Below are 16,845 nucleotides of genomic sequence, written 5' to 3' on the forward strand. Positions count from 1 at the left end.
TGCCCTAAGGAGTCTTCATTTTCTCACTTTTCTTTCAGCCCCAGCACCTCCGTGGGACTTTCATCCTCATCACCCACCACCCCACCAATACAGCTCTGCCTAAGGGTCAGTCAAAATACCTTAATTAGGAACTCCAGTCCTTCCAACTTAATCTTTATCTCACGTGATCTGATATTAATCACTTCTTCCTTCCTAAAAAAGATCTCTGGCTTGTGTGACATTGCTTTTTAAAAATATCTGCTGCCATTCTGAAGAATCTATCCCATTTTCCTGAAAAAAAGCACTTTCCCCTTACAACCATTCACGAGCCCCTTCTCTACTGTCTTCTGTGGTGTCCATCTCTGACTCTTCCTTCTGTACTTTCCAGGAGGACCTCTTCCATGCTTTTTACCTCTACAACCAGATTCCTCCTACTGGAAGCCATCATCCATCCTCCAGTGACCTTCTGAAAATGGAAATTATATAATCCTATTGCTATCAAGATTAAAACCATTCCAAGCCACCCTCCCCCCATCAGTTCAGCAATCTGGTTTTGCCTATCTCTTCAAACTCATTCCCTATTTCTCCTCTTACATCCCCCTCTGGTTGCAGATTTCAGAACACACTACCCTAATCATGGTTCTCTGTCCTTGTCCATTCTGTCTTGAGGAAAGTCTTCCCACCAAGCAAATTCTTCTTATTTTAAGACCAAACTCCACAGTCTCACCTTCCTTAGGACACCGTCCAGGCTGAGACAAATCTGCAAGTCTCCCTCTTTTGTTCCACTGTGATCTCGTGTGTGCCCCTTATAGATGCCACCACAGAGGACAAGAAGGACTTCTTTGTCAGACCGTCACTCTACTCGCCTGCGAGGCTCCATATCTATCTGGCAAAGAATTATAAACACTTGGAAAATGAACTGCCTTGCTGTTTCTTAGTTAATATTGATTACCCTAATCACTAGACAGGTCCTAATGCTAATTGAGCATGCTCAGGGGAGATGAGAATACTAACACTGAACACAAGTGAAATAAATCTATGATATTTTCCAAATTTGTAGAGAACACATCCTATTAAATGCTAAGTCATTGTAGCAGCATAATCCTGCAATTTGACAGCATGTTCAATAATGTCCCCAGAGAAATTTTCTATCGTGTAGTTGCTTTTTACAATCTGGGGTTTAATCAACACCTGAAATTATTTTAATTCTTGGTTTTATCACAGTACATACTTCAGTGCTAAAGAAAAATATTTCCTTCTACTCTTCACCTACCCCTCCCCCATCCTTAATAGCTGCTTGTTCCTTTGTTTTTTCGTTTATTCACTAAATATTCAGTGTACTGAATACTCACTATGTGCCAGGCATTCTGCCACGTATTAAGCCCCAAGGCAGGATTTGTAGCAGACAGAGAGTCTGCCCCATGGAACTAACTTTCACCAAGAAAAGAAAAGAAAATCAAAGAAGCAGACCTAAAGCAATTTACTAAAATAATTATGTCTGTGTATACTGCCATGAAGGAAACAAACAAGAGATGAAATAGAGAACGATAAACTGGAGGTGACAGCAGATGTGGTCATCAGGGAAGGCATCTTGAGAAGTAGCACTTAAGGCAACATCTGGGAAAAGAGAAGAGCCAGACATATAAAGGGCCAGAAGAAGAACATGCCAGCAGAGGAGATAGCACATGTAAAAGCCATAGGCTACAAAAGCTTACCATGCTTAAGGGAATGTAAGAACACCAGAGTGGCAGATCAAGGGGCCGAGAGAAAGGAGAGGAGTTTGGAGAGATAAGAGTAGAGAGATATGTGTGACCTTGACGACCATAGTGTCAAGACTGGATTCAGTGCACTGAATCTGCTGAAGAGTGTTAGGCAAGAAATGACACAATGCGATTTGCAGATTAAACCAGAGTTTACGAGCAAGGATACAAGTTAGGAAGTTCTATTGCATCTGACTGGTAGGTAGTATCCCCCTGACCTGGACCAGGATGAGTGAGGGTTGCCATGGAAATGAGTACAGTGGGTGCACTAGAGAAATATTTTGGAAATCTAGCTAGGACTTGCTGATGGGCTGAATGTGGGAGTGATTCAAAAAAAAGAGAATCAGAGACGACCAAGCTTCTACTCTGACAAACACAGTGGACGTCTGTGCCACTTCCTGAGTACAATGGGCTGGACGTGGGGAGCAGGGAGGTTCCGTTTTGGCCACTGTCATTTGAGTATAGATGCCAAGCAGGCAGCAGGATATGCAAGTCACTCAGAGGAGAACTTTGGACTATTGAAATAGATTTGGAAGGCATCAGTAAAGAGTTTTATGAGATCAAAAGAAAATTTAGAGGGAACGAAGAGGGCAGGACACAGGGCCAAGTCCCGAGGAGCCCTGAGGTGGAGGGCAGCCGGGACGCCAAGCCTGGCTGTGAAGCAGGAAGAAAAGAAAATGTTTTTAGAGTCAAGGGCGAGGGCTGTCAATTATAAACTGTCAAATAATAGTTACCAGGTTCAGAACTATGATAAGGCACCCAATATTCTATACAGAATAAGAAAACACTCTAAAGTTTCATCAACTGACTCCAGGTCAAGAATGAAAATCCAACTGTAAAAATATTCCCATTATATTAATATGACCCATATAATACATAAACGATCTCTTTTAAGCTAACGTGGGGGAGTTAGAGTAATCAAAATGACAGATATTAAACCCTATCTGTATTCATTTTTCATTTTGATGTTGATCAAAGAAGAAAGATTCCAGGGCAAAAGCATGACGGTTTCATCTACTTTAATCCCAGAGCTGTGGTTAATGGTCTTTGCCAGAGTAAAGTAACTTGTGGGCATGCTCTCCAAATATATCCCATCACAAGCTTTCCATTGCAACCACTTTCCATTCGCTCAGCTATCCAACGCACAATCTACTTCAAGCTCATTGTCCAAGATGAGGTGGCAATGAGAGTCAGCGGCGAAAAGCGGGTGGCACAGGCCCACCCCAGGATCAGCTCAGGCGCTGGCACAAGGCCCCCGGCTGAGCCAGCGGAGGAGACGGAGGGACTGAGCGGCAGACGCCTCAGCCGCCTTCCAACTGCAGAAGAACTGCTTACACGTGTTAGTGCCTGTGCAGCGAAGTCAGCCAGCCACATGTGTACCCCCTGGGGCCCCCCCACCCCTGCAGCCCATCCCTCTAGGTCATCGCAGAGCACTGGGCTGAGCTCCGCGGGCTACACGCGTCCCACAAGTTCTCTATTCACACGTGGCGCTGGATACATGTCAGCCTACTCTCAGTCCTTCAGAAAAACAAGTGTTAGGTATTCACACGTGTGTACGACATCTAGAAAGGTGGTACGGATGGGCCCATTTGCAGGGCAGGAGCAGAGATGCAGATGCAGAGAACAGACTTGTGGACACAGAGGGGGAAGGGCAGCCGCCTTCGACACATGCTTTTTCTCTTCAGTGAGGTGAAAGCTCTCTGGTCTGATCTCAGGATGGTGTCTTACATATCATGACTTTCCTTTCCAGTAGAGAATTCACAGCAGTGCTCAGCAAAGAAGTGGTGCTTGAAAATCATTCTAAATAAAATAAGTTTAGGCACGTATTTATTAAGAAAGTAAGTATAGGCAGAATAACCAAAACGACAACAACAATAACAAAAAAAAAACCTATGAAAAGGAAAAGTAAGACGGAGAAGCAGTTCTGGTAGATTATTGAACAAGACTGAAACCATGTGGTACTGGGACATAGCTCACTGAGAGGCCGGTGGGACAGCACAGAAGACTAGACCAAACGAGACCCAACACACCAGGAAATTCACAGTATTATAAGGCAGACCATCAAACCAGTGAGGAAAACACAGTTTATTACAAAATGATTTGGGGACAACTAAATAGCCAACTGGAGAAGCATAAAGTTGAATGGATGCTTCACACCAAATATATCAAGAAAAATTCCAGGTGGATAAAAGATTTAGATATAAAAATGAAACTAAACTACTAACATAGAAGAAATCACGTAAGAATTATTCTGTAAGCTCACTAAAAGGAAGGTCTTTTAAATTATTTATTTACTTTTTTAATTTACTTTTTATTGATTTATTGATTTACAATATTGTGTCAGTTTTAGGTGTACAGAAAAGTGATCCAATTATACATGTATATGTGTTTTCTTTTTCATATTGTTCTTTATTATGGTAAGGAAAGCCTTTTAACTCTGACAAAAACACCAGAGTCTTAAAAGAAAATATTGATACATTTTTTTAATTAACTATACTAATCTTTCTGCTTTCTGCACCTGGCCAAAACTATAATAAAGAGAATAAAAAAGACAAACACCAAAACATAGGGAAACTCTTCATAACTGTTACCACAAAAAACCCTAATTTCCCTAATTGTATAAAATTTCCTATAATTATTTATGAAAGAGATGAGCAGACTAACAGAAAAACAAACAAATGATAAAAATAGCAGTTCATGGAAAAGGAAATATAAATAGTTCTTAAGCCCATAAAAAAAAAGCTCAACTTCAATCATAAGGCGAAAATATGATACCATGTTTCTGACCTGTCATACTGAACAATATCTAAAAGTTTTATAATACACTATACTAATGAAGGTGTGGAGAAATAGGAGCACTCAGACACTGGGTGGAAGTGTAGATCAGTACAACCCCAGGGAGGGCAATTTATCAGGTGATAAATGTACATGTTCTTTGACCATGCAATTTCATTTTCTTAGATGAAATCTGTCCTATTGACATATTTACATATGTGAGAATAAGCATGTATGGATATTTTTATAGCATAGATTGTATATTAGCAAAAGATTAGAAATAATCTCAATATCCACTAATAGGGAAAAGGGTTAAACAAATTGGAGATATCCACAAAATGGAACAGTAAGCTATTTAGAAAAGATGATAAAATTATTATATATTATTCAAGGAAATGGTCTATTAAGTCACTCAGTTGAACAACAATAAGAGCATTCTATATGCTCCTATTTGTGTAGCTTTGTTTTTTTTTTTTTCCCAGTGGGTTTTGTCATACATTGATATGAATCAGCCATGGTGTGTAGCTTTGTTAACAGGAGAACATATATCCATATTTGTATGTGCATAAAATATCTGAAAGAATATTCTAGAACTTACTGACAAATGCTGCTTAGTGGAGGTGAAGTGAGTGGCTGGGGATGAGAAATGGAAGGGAGACTTTCAATTATATATTTTAAAAATACTCTTATTGTGGAGTCATGTGAATGAATTAATAACCAAAATGAAGGAAATGACTGGAGAAGAGAGGAAGGGAAAATGAGAATGACTGAGTTCATTAGACATTCAATTGCAACCCTAACAAATAGTTTATATGTGCAAACCTGCTAAGCTAGAAAGCAGTAACTGACATTCAAAATGATAATCTACAGACATGAAAGGCATTGAATACAATTTATATCGGAACTGTTCTGCTTACCAAGGCAAAACCTTGAACCATTACATTACATAACTGTTTTCAACAGCATGAACAAAAAATAAACAAGACTTCTTGGTTAACCTTTTAACCAAATATTCAATAAGACCAAGTTCTGCTGTTCATTCAGCTACTGAATGCTTCTGCTTGTAAGGTTCTACGGATACAAAGGTTCGAAAGCCTCTTAGTGTTCAACAAGGAAGTGAAATATAAATGAATAATCACTGTGTTGGCGGAAATTGCCAAAAGAGAGGCATGAAGAAGACACTGAGAAAAATAAAGAGGAGTCTCCATCATAAACTAGCACGTGGTACCTCCCCCTTCTTCCACTTCCATTGCCTGGACTTTTCATGTAACTCAGGACTAAGAACTTCCAAGCTGAGTTCTTGGATATCTAGGGGATAGTGGCCCAAAGGAAAATGCACAAAAGGTGCTCATGCAAAAAAGAGAGTCCTTACTCAGAAACCAACTTTTGGATGAAATAAAGTGAAAAGTCACTAAAAAGGGAAGACAAATAATGAGGATCTCCTCATTAAGGCATCAGGCTTCCCTGGTAGCTCAGCTGATAAAGAATCCGCCTGCAATGCAGGAGACCCTGGTTCAGCTGCTGGGTTGCAAAGATCCCCTGGAGAAGGGACAGGCTACCCACTCCAGTATTCATGGGCTTCCCTGGTGGCTCAGACAATATAGAATCTGCCTGCAATGTGAGAGACCTGGGTTCCATCCCTGGGTTGGGAAGATCCCCTGGAGGAGGGCAACCCACTCCAGTATTCTTGCCTGGAGAATCCCAGGGACAGAGGAGCCTGGTGGGCTGCTGTCATGGGGTCACAAAGAGTCGGACACAATTGAGCAACTAAGCATAGCGCAGCACAAGACGAAGTCAGTGAAGAGCTCAGACCACAACTCCCTGCCGCAGACTAGGTCAAAGAACAAACAGGCGAAGAGAGAAGATGTCAGTGGTTTCACTGAGATTCCTGCTGAGACCCTCAGCCCGGGATTGGAGGAGGAAAAACCAGAAAAGTTTTGTTTAGAGTTCATCTTCTGGGTTCACTGCTGAACAAAACTGGGAAGATTTCCTTATCACCCACCCTGAAGCCTTTCTTTGCTTTTGGAGCCTCTTGCCCACCCCGGCAGTCCTGTGCACTCACGCTGCCCTGAGAGCTTTCTGCATCCAAGAAGGAGGATTTCCAAACTGCTGCAGTAAAATATTAATCAATGAACTGCTAACTCCTCCCTGGGGGAAGAGTGTAAAGAACCGGACTGCAATGTAGGAAAGCCAGGCTCAGCCTCCAGATGGTCTAACTTGTTACAGACCCTTAGGAAGTCAGGTGAACTTCATGGACATATTTCTTCTGTCATCTGTAAAATGGAGATAATGTTATTTGCTGTCTCTGAAAGTAGTTGTAATGATGAAATAAACAGTCGGCATACGTCAGGGCCAATACTGTGCCACTCCCCTCCCTCTTCTCTCTTTTCCATCTCCATTACAGAAACGTCCACTTTCGCAGACTCTTTTGCAGGTACGTGTAGCCGTGCGATATAGTCGTGACCAGACATCATAAGCAGGGGCACTTACTAGAATGTCATTGCTTTCTTGGATAAAAATGACATCTTACTGGCAAAGGACTCTTCATTCCCTTCCTCTGACCCTAAAAAGAGGTGATGTCTGGGTCTGCAGAAGTTATCTTGAGATCACAAGAAAAACGTGAAAAGAATCACAGTCGTGCCACCCCTGACATCTGGAGCCACGAGCCAGCAACCACGGACTCCATATGCTTAAGCTATTATTAGTTGGGTTTTTTGTTAAGCAGCTAAAAGTACCTCTACATTTAATTTAATATACCTGCACCTGCTATATAGGCTTCTTAGGTTGCTCAGTGATAAGGAATCTGCCTGTCAATGCCGGAGACGCAGGTTTGGTTTATGGGTTGGATCACCTGAAGTAGGAAATGACAACCACGCCAGTATTTATTCTTGCCTGGAAAATCCCATGGACAAAGGAGCCTGGTGGGCTACAGTCCAACGACTCTTCGGGGTTGCAAAGAGTCAAACACAACTGAACAACTGAGCACATACATGCTAGGTACAGGTTCATAAAAATAGGGCTTCCCTCGTAGCTCATTTGGTAAAGAATCTGCCTGCAATGCAGGAGACCCGGGTTCGATCCCTGGGTTGGGAAGATCCCCTGGAGAAGGAAATGGCAACCCACTCCAGTATTCTTGCCTGCAGAATCCCATGGACAGAAGAGCCTGCAAGGCTATAGTCCATGGGGTTGCAATAGTCAGACACAACTTAGCGACTAAACCACCACCATAAAAATAAGGAATAATCATTAACTTAAACACTCTCAAGGGTCCCTTGGACTGCAAAGAGATCAAACCAGTCAATCCTAAAGGAAATCAACCTTGAGTATTCATTGGAAGAACTGATGCTGATGCTGAAGCTCCAATACTTTGGCCACCTGATGTGAAGAGTGAACTCATTGGAAAAGACCCTGATTCTGAGTAAGATTGAGGGCAGGAAGAGAAGGGGATGATAGAGGATGAGATGGTTAGACAGTATCACTGACTTGATGGACATGAATTTGAGCAAACTCCAGGAGATAGGGAAGGACAGGGGAGCTGGGCATGCTGCAGTCCATGGGGTCGCAAAGATTTGGATACAACTGAGTGACTGAACAACAAAACACTTAATAGAGAGAGCAGTCAATATTTCAAAAGGGATGTATATCAAATGTTAGAATTTAAAGTATATATGGTGACTATTGAGTGGCAGAGTTACTTCTTGGGAGGCTTTTGTTCATGCCTTTTAAATATCAGATGCTCAGAATATCAAACGGTATCAGTTCAGTTCAGTCGCTCAGTCATGTCCAACTCTGTGACCCCATGGACTGCAGCACGCCAGGCCTCCCTGTCCATCACCAACTCCCAGAGTTTACTCAAACTAACATCCATTGAGTCGGTGATGCCATCCAACCATCTCACCCTCTGTTGTCCCCTTCTCTTCCTGCCTTCAATATTTCCTAGAAATCTGTATGCAGGTCAGGAAGCAACAGTTAGAACTGGACATGGAACAACAGACTGGTTCCAAATAGGGAAAGGAGTACGTCAAGGCTGTATATTATCACCCTGCTTATTTAACTTATATGTAGAGTACATAATGAGAAACGCTGGGCTGGATGAAGCACAAGCTGGAATCAAGATTGCTGGGAGAAATAGCAATAACTTCAGATATGCAGGTGACACCACCCTTATGGCAGAGAGTGAAGAACTAAACGGCCTCTTGACGAAAGTGAAAGAGGAGAGTGAAAAAGTTGGCTTGAAACTCAACATTCAGAAAACTAAGATCGTGGCATCTGGTCTCATCACTTCATGGCAAATAGATGGGGAAACAGTGGAAACAGTGACAGACTTTGTTTTCTTGGGCTCCAAAATCACTGCAGATGGTGACTGCAGCCATGAAATTAAAAGACACTTGCTCCTTGGAAGAAAAGTTATGACCAACCTAGACAGCATATTAAAAAGAAGAGACTTTACTTTGCCAACAAAGGTCCATCTCGTCAAAGCTATGGTTTTTCCAGTAGTCATGTATGGATGTGAGAGTTGGACTAAAAAGAAAGCTGAGCACCAAAGAATCGATGCTTTTGAACTGTGGTGTTGGGAAGACTCTTGAGAGTCCCTTGCACTGCAAGGAGATCCAACCAGTCAATCCTAAAGGAAATCAGTCCTGAATATTCACTGGAAGGACTGATGTTGAAGCTGAAACTCCAATACTTTGGCTATCTGACGTGTAGAATTGACTCATTTGAAAAGACCCTGATGTCATTGTATGGCTCATAGGAAACACACACAGATGTTTTGGAGCCAGTGAAGCTTGGATTTAATTTTTGACTTGACCACTTACTAGCTTGTGGTTTTGGGCAAGATAAATAATCTCTCTAAATCTCAAGTTGCTTATCGACAAAAATTTAAGATAAAGTTAATCTTGCGTGATTATCATGAGGCAAAAACACACTGCAGACCCCAGTAAAAATGACCCTATGAATAAGTAATAATATTCCACAGAATCAAGTGGGGCAAGAATATAAATTAAGTACTAACTTATAAAAATGAGAAAGTCAGTCATGGAAAAGGAGGAAGGGAAATGCAAAAGGAAAAATAGATCAAAGCAAAGTCATTATTGAGAGGAGGTATAGAAACTTCAAATGTACCTATTTTGAAAGAATTTTTACCCAACTATGAGTTTCTGAATTCTCCTTTTCTGACTTAGACAAGAGCTATGTCTATAGACCAAAATCTTACACTAGTCCAATGTGGTCCAGTAATTTAAGGTTATCAAAAATCCATGCCCTGCTGCTTTTAAAACTTATTAAAATCTTATCCCCCTTTAACATGGCTTCTCTCAACAGGTCCACATCTTCTGTGGGCCCACTCAGGCATTTTACATGTGCTGAGGTACTATTGGGTAATTATGGTCACAGTGTCTTGGAATTCATGCAAACTGTATCTAAAAATTTATTTTTAACTTCCATAAAGATAGAATAATTATTTATGCCTTTTGATTCTCTCAACAGAAGTGATATGACGGAAGGCAGGAATGTGTACGGCTTGGGAGGCTGTGCTCTAGAATCTTGCTGGACTAGGGCAGATCCAGCCTTCACTCTGACCTTCTACCACTGACTATACCTGACCTCAGCAAAATCACTAACACTTTCTAAGCCTCAATTTCATCATCTGTTCAGAAGGTCTAGTTAGAGTCTCTCACAGGACTGATGGACAACTAACTAGATGAGACAGTGGTGAACAAATAATAGTTTCTTTCACAATAATTCATTTGCGTAGTGGGTCAACAGGTAGCCTCCAATGAAGGCACTCTTACCTAACTGAAAGGAGAATAAGAAGAGATGGACACAGACATTGACATCAGTGATGATATTAACAGTATTGGAAAGGATGAAAATCAAAATCAGAGCAAACAAAAAACTGTAGTGAAATCCCTCCATGGTCAATTTTCCACTATTGTTTCACTGACATGCTGGTATAAGTGTCTATAAATTTTTCTAAGTATCCTGACATCATTTTGGGAGTTGATAGGGAATAAACAACAAGTCTATCCTAAAGGAAATCAACCCTGAATATTCACTGGAAGGACTGATGCTGAAGCTGAAGTTCCAATACTTTGGCCACCTGATGCGAAGAGCAGACTCATTGGAAAAGACCCTGATGCTGGGAAAGATGCAGGAGGAGGAGGGGATGACAGAGGATGAGATGGTTGGATGGCATCATCGATTCAAATGACATGAGTCTGAGCAAACTCCAGGAGGTAATGAAGGACAGGGAAGCCTGGTGTGCTGCAGTCCATGGGGTTGCAAAGAACTGGACATGACTTAGCAACTGAACAACAAGAAGAACAAGTAAAATAAAATAAACATGGTAAGTCTTAAAGCCAGAAAACAGCTGAAAATGAATGAATCAGTTGATTCTAAAAATTTAACCTGAAGTGAAAACTGTACATTTTTTATTAGAAGCATTACAGCAATTATTGCTACATAGCTAAAATGTAGTATCGTCACCTTAGTTTTCTGAAGCACTTAAAAAAACTAGCTAAAAGCCTGTGCACATGTATTAGCTCATTTGCCCTTATAACAGTCCAATTAAAGCATGAGCAATTGAAAGAATGTGGTCATGGTCAAATGGTGAGTTCCTGAAAAGCCTGGAGTAAAAGTTCAGGTCATCCAGAATTCACATCATTTGACGGGGGCAGCAGGCTGAACTGAAAAGTTAGATGCAAATCAAACATTTATAAAGCAAATAAATGCTTAAATGCTTAAATTTACATTAGGAAATCTAAAATGTCACCTCTATTCCCTGATGATTTAGATGACAGTAGCTCCTCAGACCTCCTGCTTCACTGGCAGAAGCAAACACTTAAATAAAATTACACATTACATTCAGTGCCGTGGAGTAATAGAAATAGGCCTCTTCCTGGTTTAGCTTTTCTCCAAGTTAGATATTCTTCATCCTGAATACCTGGTAAAAACTTCAGCTAAATAGAACCTCAAAGTGCACACAGTACTTGAGATGAAACTTAAAAGCTGTTTGGAAGTGTGCTTAAGTCACCACATGTCATCAGGGCCTGGCACTGATCTAACCTGTATGCGTTTGTTGTTGCTCGTCTGCAAGTCATGTCCAAATCTGAGACCCCATGGACTGCAGCACGCCAGGCCTCCCTGTCCCTCATGTGAATGTGTACGTGTATGAATTCATATTAAATACATATCTTAAAAGAGTAGAAACAATTTCCATCTTTCTCTTAGGAATGAGGGAACTGAGAGGTTAGAGGGTGACTCAGGGTTATATGGTGCTGAGGTATGGGTCTGGGATATGAACCTAGGCACTCCAGCTTCAGATCTGCATCCAAAACAAATCTATGGCTGCTCATCGTATACTCAGCCAGTTATAAAACAATTTTAGGGAGAAAATACAGACAACACTAACAACAATATCAAACAAGCCCATGTATTATTAACAAGTTTGGTTATGTAGGGCACTAGCATTCAGCTAAGGAGAAACAAAAGTTATCGATAAGGAAGGAAACAGCAGATTAAAGGAAGAGAATTATTACATTCAGTCAATCAGTTGTAGCAGGAAGTCCTGGCAGAGAGGAAAGATATACACAACACACAATAAACATACATGTGCACACAAAAAGCAGACACGAGGTCTCAAAAGAGCCTACAGTCTTAACTCACTGAACGAAAGACCAAACAATCTTGTACAGCTCAGTCACCCAAAGGACGTGACTGCGTTACGACACACACAATCTCACGTTCCAGGAACAGTGCTGCCTTGAACGATGACTATGGGTTTTGACTGATCCTCTCTTGGAAGGCAGGAGTATGCAGAGTTATGATACCTCTCTCTAAATTTTAGAAATGTTTCTATCTAGACTGATGAAATAAAAATTGATACAGAATAGTTGACCAAAATCTTCAAAGTTCTAAAGAAAATAAGGGTCAGCCTGTATACCTCTATACATAGGTAAAATCTCTTTCAGAGGAAAAAAAGGTGAAAAAGATGATGACGATAAAGAGCAGACTGGCTGCTAAAGAACATACTACAAGCTCAGACTGAAGGGAAGAGGACCCAGAATAAAGGAGTTGGAAGAGGGGAGGAACCGGTAAGCACCCTAGGAAGCCTAAATTAAAAATTGCAAATAATTACAGTTATCGGCATCATCACAAAGATTAATTTGGATGAGGTTAGAAAAGCAAGCTATAAATATTGGATATCAACAACACAGATGGAGGTATGGGATTAAATGAAGGCCTCCACGGTTGTTATCCAGTATGAACAAAGGAGAAAAATTCTGATTAACTTCAGCTACCGTGAAATATACATATTTGATACAAATTAAAGAAAAAATAAATTTAAAAAACCCTCACATCACCCAACATAAGGAAAGAAAGGAAAAAGAAGTCATGAAAAAGTATTGTGAACTCAAAGTAAATGTCAGAAATTGGTACAAAAAGCATAGTTGCTATAATTAATGTAACTGAACTAGACTGCTGCTGCTGCTGCTAAGTCGCTTCAGTCGTGTCCGACTCTGTGTGACCCCATAGACGGCAGCCCACCAGGCTCCCCCGTCCCTGGGATTCTCCAGGCAAGAACCCTGGAGTGGGTTGCCATTTCCTTCTCCAATGCATGAAAGTGAAAAGTGAAAGTGAAGTCACTCAGTTGTGTCCAACTCTTAACAACCCCATGGACCGCAGCCTGCCAGGCTCCTCCATTCATGGGATTTTCCAGGCAAGAGTACTGGAGTGGGGTGCCATTGCCTTCTCCGGAGCTAGACTAGACATCCAAAATATAGTGTTGGGTGAAAAAAAAAGCAAGTTGTAAAATAACAGACACAGCATAGCATCTTTGTGAAATGTAAAGAATTCCAAATACTATAGATCATTCATAAATACAGGTATATTTAGTGCACATATCAAAACATGGACTGGAAAAATGCACACACATTTCTGAATGGCCCTTGTCACTACAGAAGGAAGGGATAAAATGAGACTTGGAAAAAAATGAAGAATATTTCAATTCTGGCTGTAATGTTCTGTTTCACCTATGATAAATAAAATCTCCACTGCTGACAGGCAAAACCTAGGGAGCCTCTGGGAAGAAACCCCTCTGCAATATAGGCTCAGAGCCTCCCTGCCAGCGCTGGGCCGGGCAGTCTTTCTTCTTTCCTTTCTCATGTACAACAAAAAGGCTCTGTTGGAGCTGAAACCAGTGGAGAAGCTTTGAAAGAAGAAAGTCACCAGCATGGTTCTTTAAGCTCGGCTGCTCAGAGTCTTGGCAACTGGGAACACATCCCAGCAGCGTATGAAACAAGAGCCCCAAGTCTGCGTACAAACCACAAGGAAGAATCTTTTTTAGTTGTTTATTTTTATTTTTCTAAGTTCAGCCTTCTAAGTTAGCTAGCACAGAGCTTTATGAAACACAGTCAACCCAGCCTGATGACAGTCAAGGTTAAGTGAAAAGTGAACTGAATTGTAGCTTAGTGTTGAATGCCCAAAACTTCCTTTTTAAAACATTCTCCTTTACTTGTTCACAACTGTTGTGTGTTGTTAACTGTTACTTTGCTGATTTGAAAACATAACAAGGTAGACAATAAGTGGCACATATATTACAATTAGCCATGCCTGTAATTAAGTCTGAATCATGGGGACTAGCTCTGAACATCCACGTGGTAAAACCAGACAGGCATGGCTAGTGCAGCTGATTTTTAATAAAGATCACAAATTTGTATTCTTTGGATTCAAACGAGCAAATACACTTGCTCGGTGCTCCAATAAAGAGATAATCAGAGGGACCACAATGAAGTTTGTGTTCTCTAGAATCTCTTTTTGGTCCATTTTGTTCTAATGCTCTTGGGAATGACATGGAGTCCTTCTAAAATATTGCATCCTAAAGGCAGGCTGTAGAAAATAAGGTAAAAGTAAAAATCTACCTAATTCTTAAGGAATGTTCTCTACCAAAAGGCAGAACCACTAAGCTTGTGGATAAATCAGTGGTGGTAAATAGAGAGGGGAACCAATTTCTGTCAAAATCAATCTGAGAGGTTATTGAAGCCAACTAGTTTTTTTTGCCTTATAAACAGTATCAGCCATCCCTTCTTATACTCTTTAGTAGGTGTTTACAGTAGAGACACAGAAATTAAGAATGAGAGAAAAACAATGTCACTCAGTCCTTCAGATGGCAGGAATTTTAAAGTTCCATAACTCTTCTGAACATATTAAATTCAAAACTAGGGCTACTGCCAATAAGTGAAATTGAGGATACATGATTTTTAAATGTGCAGGGAATACACAAAAGTCTGAGGAGCCACCAAAACAGAAAACCAGTTTATTATATGTTTCTACACTCCAAAATTCACAGACGTGAAAGACCGGAAAATCCACTATGAATGAGATTTCAATCACATGTAATGGAACAATCATTCTGAGCCTGTACAACACGCCAGCCACTAGTGGAGATACTACAGTCCGTGGTCTATACAGTCCACGGGAGGCTCCAGGCCAGAACAGTGGAGTGGGTAGTCTTTCCTTCTCCAGGGGCTCTTCCCAACCCAGGGATCCAACCCAGGTCTCCCGCATTGCAGGCAGATTCTTTACCAGCTGAGCCACATGGAGATAAAGAAATCAGTGACAGACCCTGACGTCAAGGAAATGTCCTCACAATGCAGGGGAGACAATTGGTGTAAACCAACAACTACACTTCTGTTGAAAAAGCTCCACCACACTCAAGCACTGTGATTGATCTTGAGCAAGTCTCTACTCCCTGTACTTCCCTTTTCTCAATAAAATAATAACACCTAGCTCACTAAGTTATCACACGATTGTAAGATACTCCAAATACGGCTGTTAGCATGCTCCCTGGCACACAGAAAGGGCTGAACACATGTTACCCACGTGCCTCGTCGTTGTGGTTCATGATCGTATCATACCACACTAGACCATGACACAACGCTAACACAGACATGCAACTAGGTCAGCTGATGGGGTCAGGAAATGTGTGTGTGCATGCGTGTGTGTGTGTGTGTGTGTGTGTGTGTGTGTAGCGGGCGAAGCACTGTTAATGAATGCGGCTGAAGGGGTGGGAGAGATCAGATCACAAAGAAACTTAGAGGCCACAAGAAGGATCCTGGCTTTCCTTGCACAGCACTTGCTATTCGCAGTGAAGGTGATTCTCATGGTTGATACCAGTTATATACACCAAGATGAATATGCACTTGTACATTTCAAATTGGAAACGATACAGGAAAAAATTAATGTTTTAATTCTTAACTTCTGTTCAATGTTGTGGAGAAAGGGAGAGAGGGTTTTTTAAAGGGTGGGAAAGAAAGAGGCAAAGAAAAAGGAAGAGGAAGGAGAAGCCAACACAGGCACGCCGGCTGGAGGAGAAGACCAAAGGCCTGACCGGCAATTATGTCTTTAGACCCTGACTTCCACAGCAGCAAATGGTGCGACATGTCTGCACACCTTGCATGTTATGAGGTGCAGCATTCTACCTCACTAAATGCACTCCACATTTATGAGGATCAGCTTCCTAAGACAGTGAAGGCGGCCTCAAGAATCCGTCTCAAAGCTGTGCTACAGGGACAATCAACCAATAGGAGTTGATGGTGAGAGGAAACCTATTGGCCACATGCAATTAGAATGCATGTCTCCTTCCCAAGAAATCTTTCCCAAGATGTCACTTGGTTTGGTTGAACACGAGGCTGCACTCGGGAAATATGTCAAAGACCTGAATTAGGGGCTCAAGACGGGAATCCCAGAGTGGAGCATGGATATAGCACAGATTCAGATAGAGCATCCAGACTTTATTACAGTCATCAGTGTTCCTTCCCATCCTCTCCCTCACTTTCATGGCTAATTGAACACTGGCTTCTATCCCAACACTGTGGCTCTTTCTGAACAACCCCTAGAGACAGATGAAAAAGACTAAATATGACATATTTTGTAGAACGATTAATTATGGATAAAGATTGCTCTTCCACAGTCTCCTTGTATCAACAGTGGTGAAGTGTAAAGCACATTGTAAAATTCAGAGGAAAAATCTCCCTCATCTACATTAAAGTGAGCCAAAGGCTTGAACATTGTACGTTTTCAAGAAATGGTTACGCTATTTTATCATTATAGCTGATACGGAAAGTAGCATTTTTCTTATATATTTCAGATAAAAATCACGGCTAAAAGTAAGGGTCATTTTGCAGAAAGAAAGAACTTTTGAAGTCCTGGATCTCAATTTCATTCTCAACTTTGCTACTCACTAGTTGAATAAGAATTACAATTTAGATAAAATGAGGCAACATTTATAAACGTACTCAGCACAGTGACTGCTCACAGTAGGTACATAAAC

General features: G+C 41.1%; 1 protein-coding gene across 4 annotated transcripts in view; it reads right to left on the reverse strand.

Moving 5' to 3' along the window:
* Window positions 1-16,845, reverse strand: part of KCNN2 (potassium calcium-activated channel subfamily N member 2) — a 477,213-nt gene that overhangs the window by 122,869 nt on the left and 337,499 nt on the right. The gene's annotated exons all lie outside the window — the stretch shown is intronic.

Source organism: Cervus elaphus, chromosome 12 (genome assembly GCF_910594005.1).
Source record: "Cervus elaphus chromosome 12, mCerEla1.1, whole genome shotgun sequence".
Taxonomy (NCBI): Eukaryota; Metazoa; Chordata; class Mammalia; order Artiodactyla; family Cervidae; genus Cervus; species Cervus elaphus.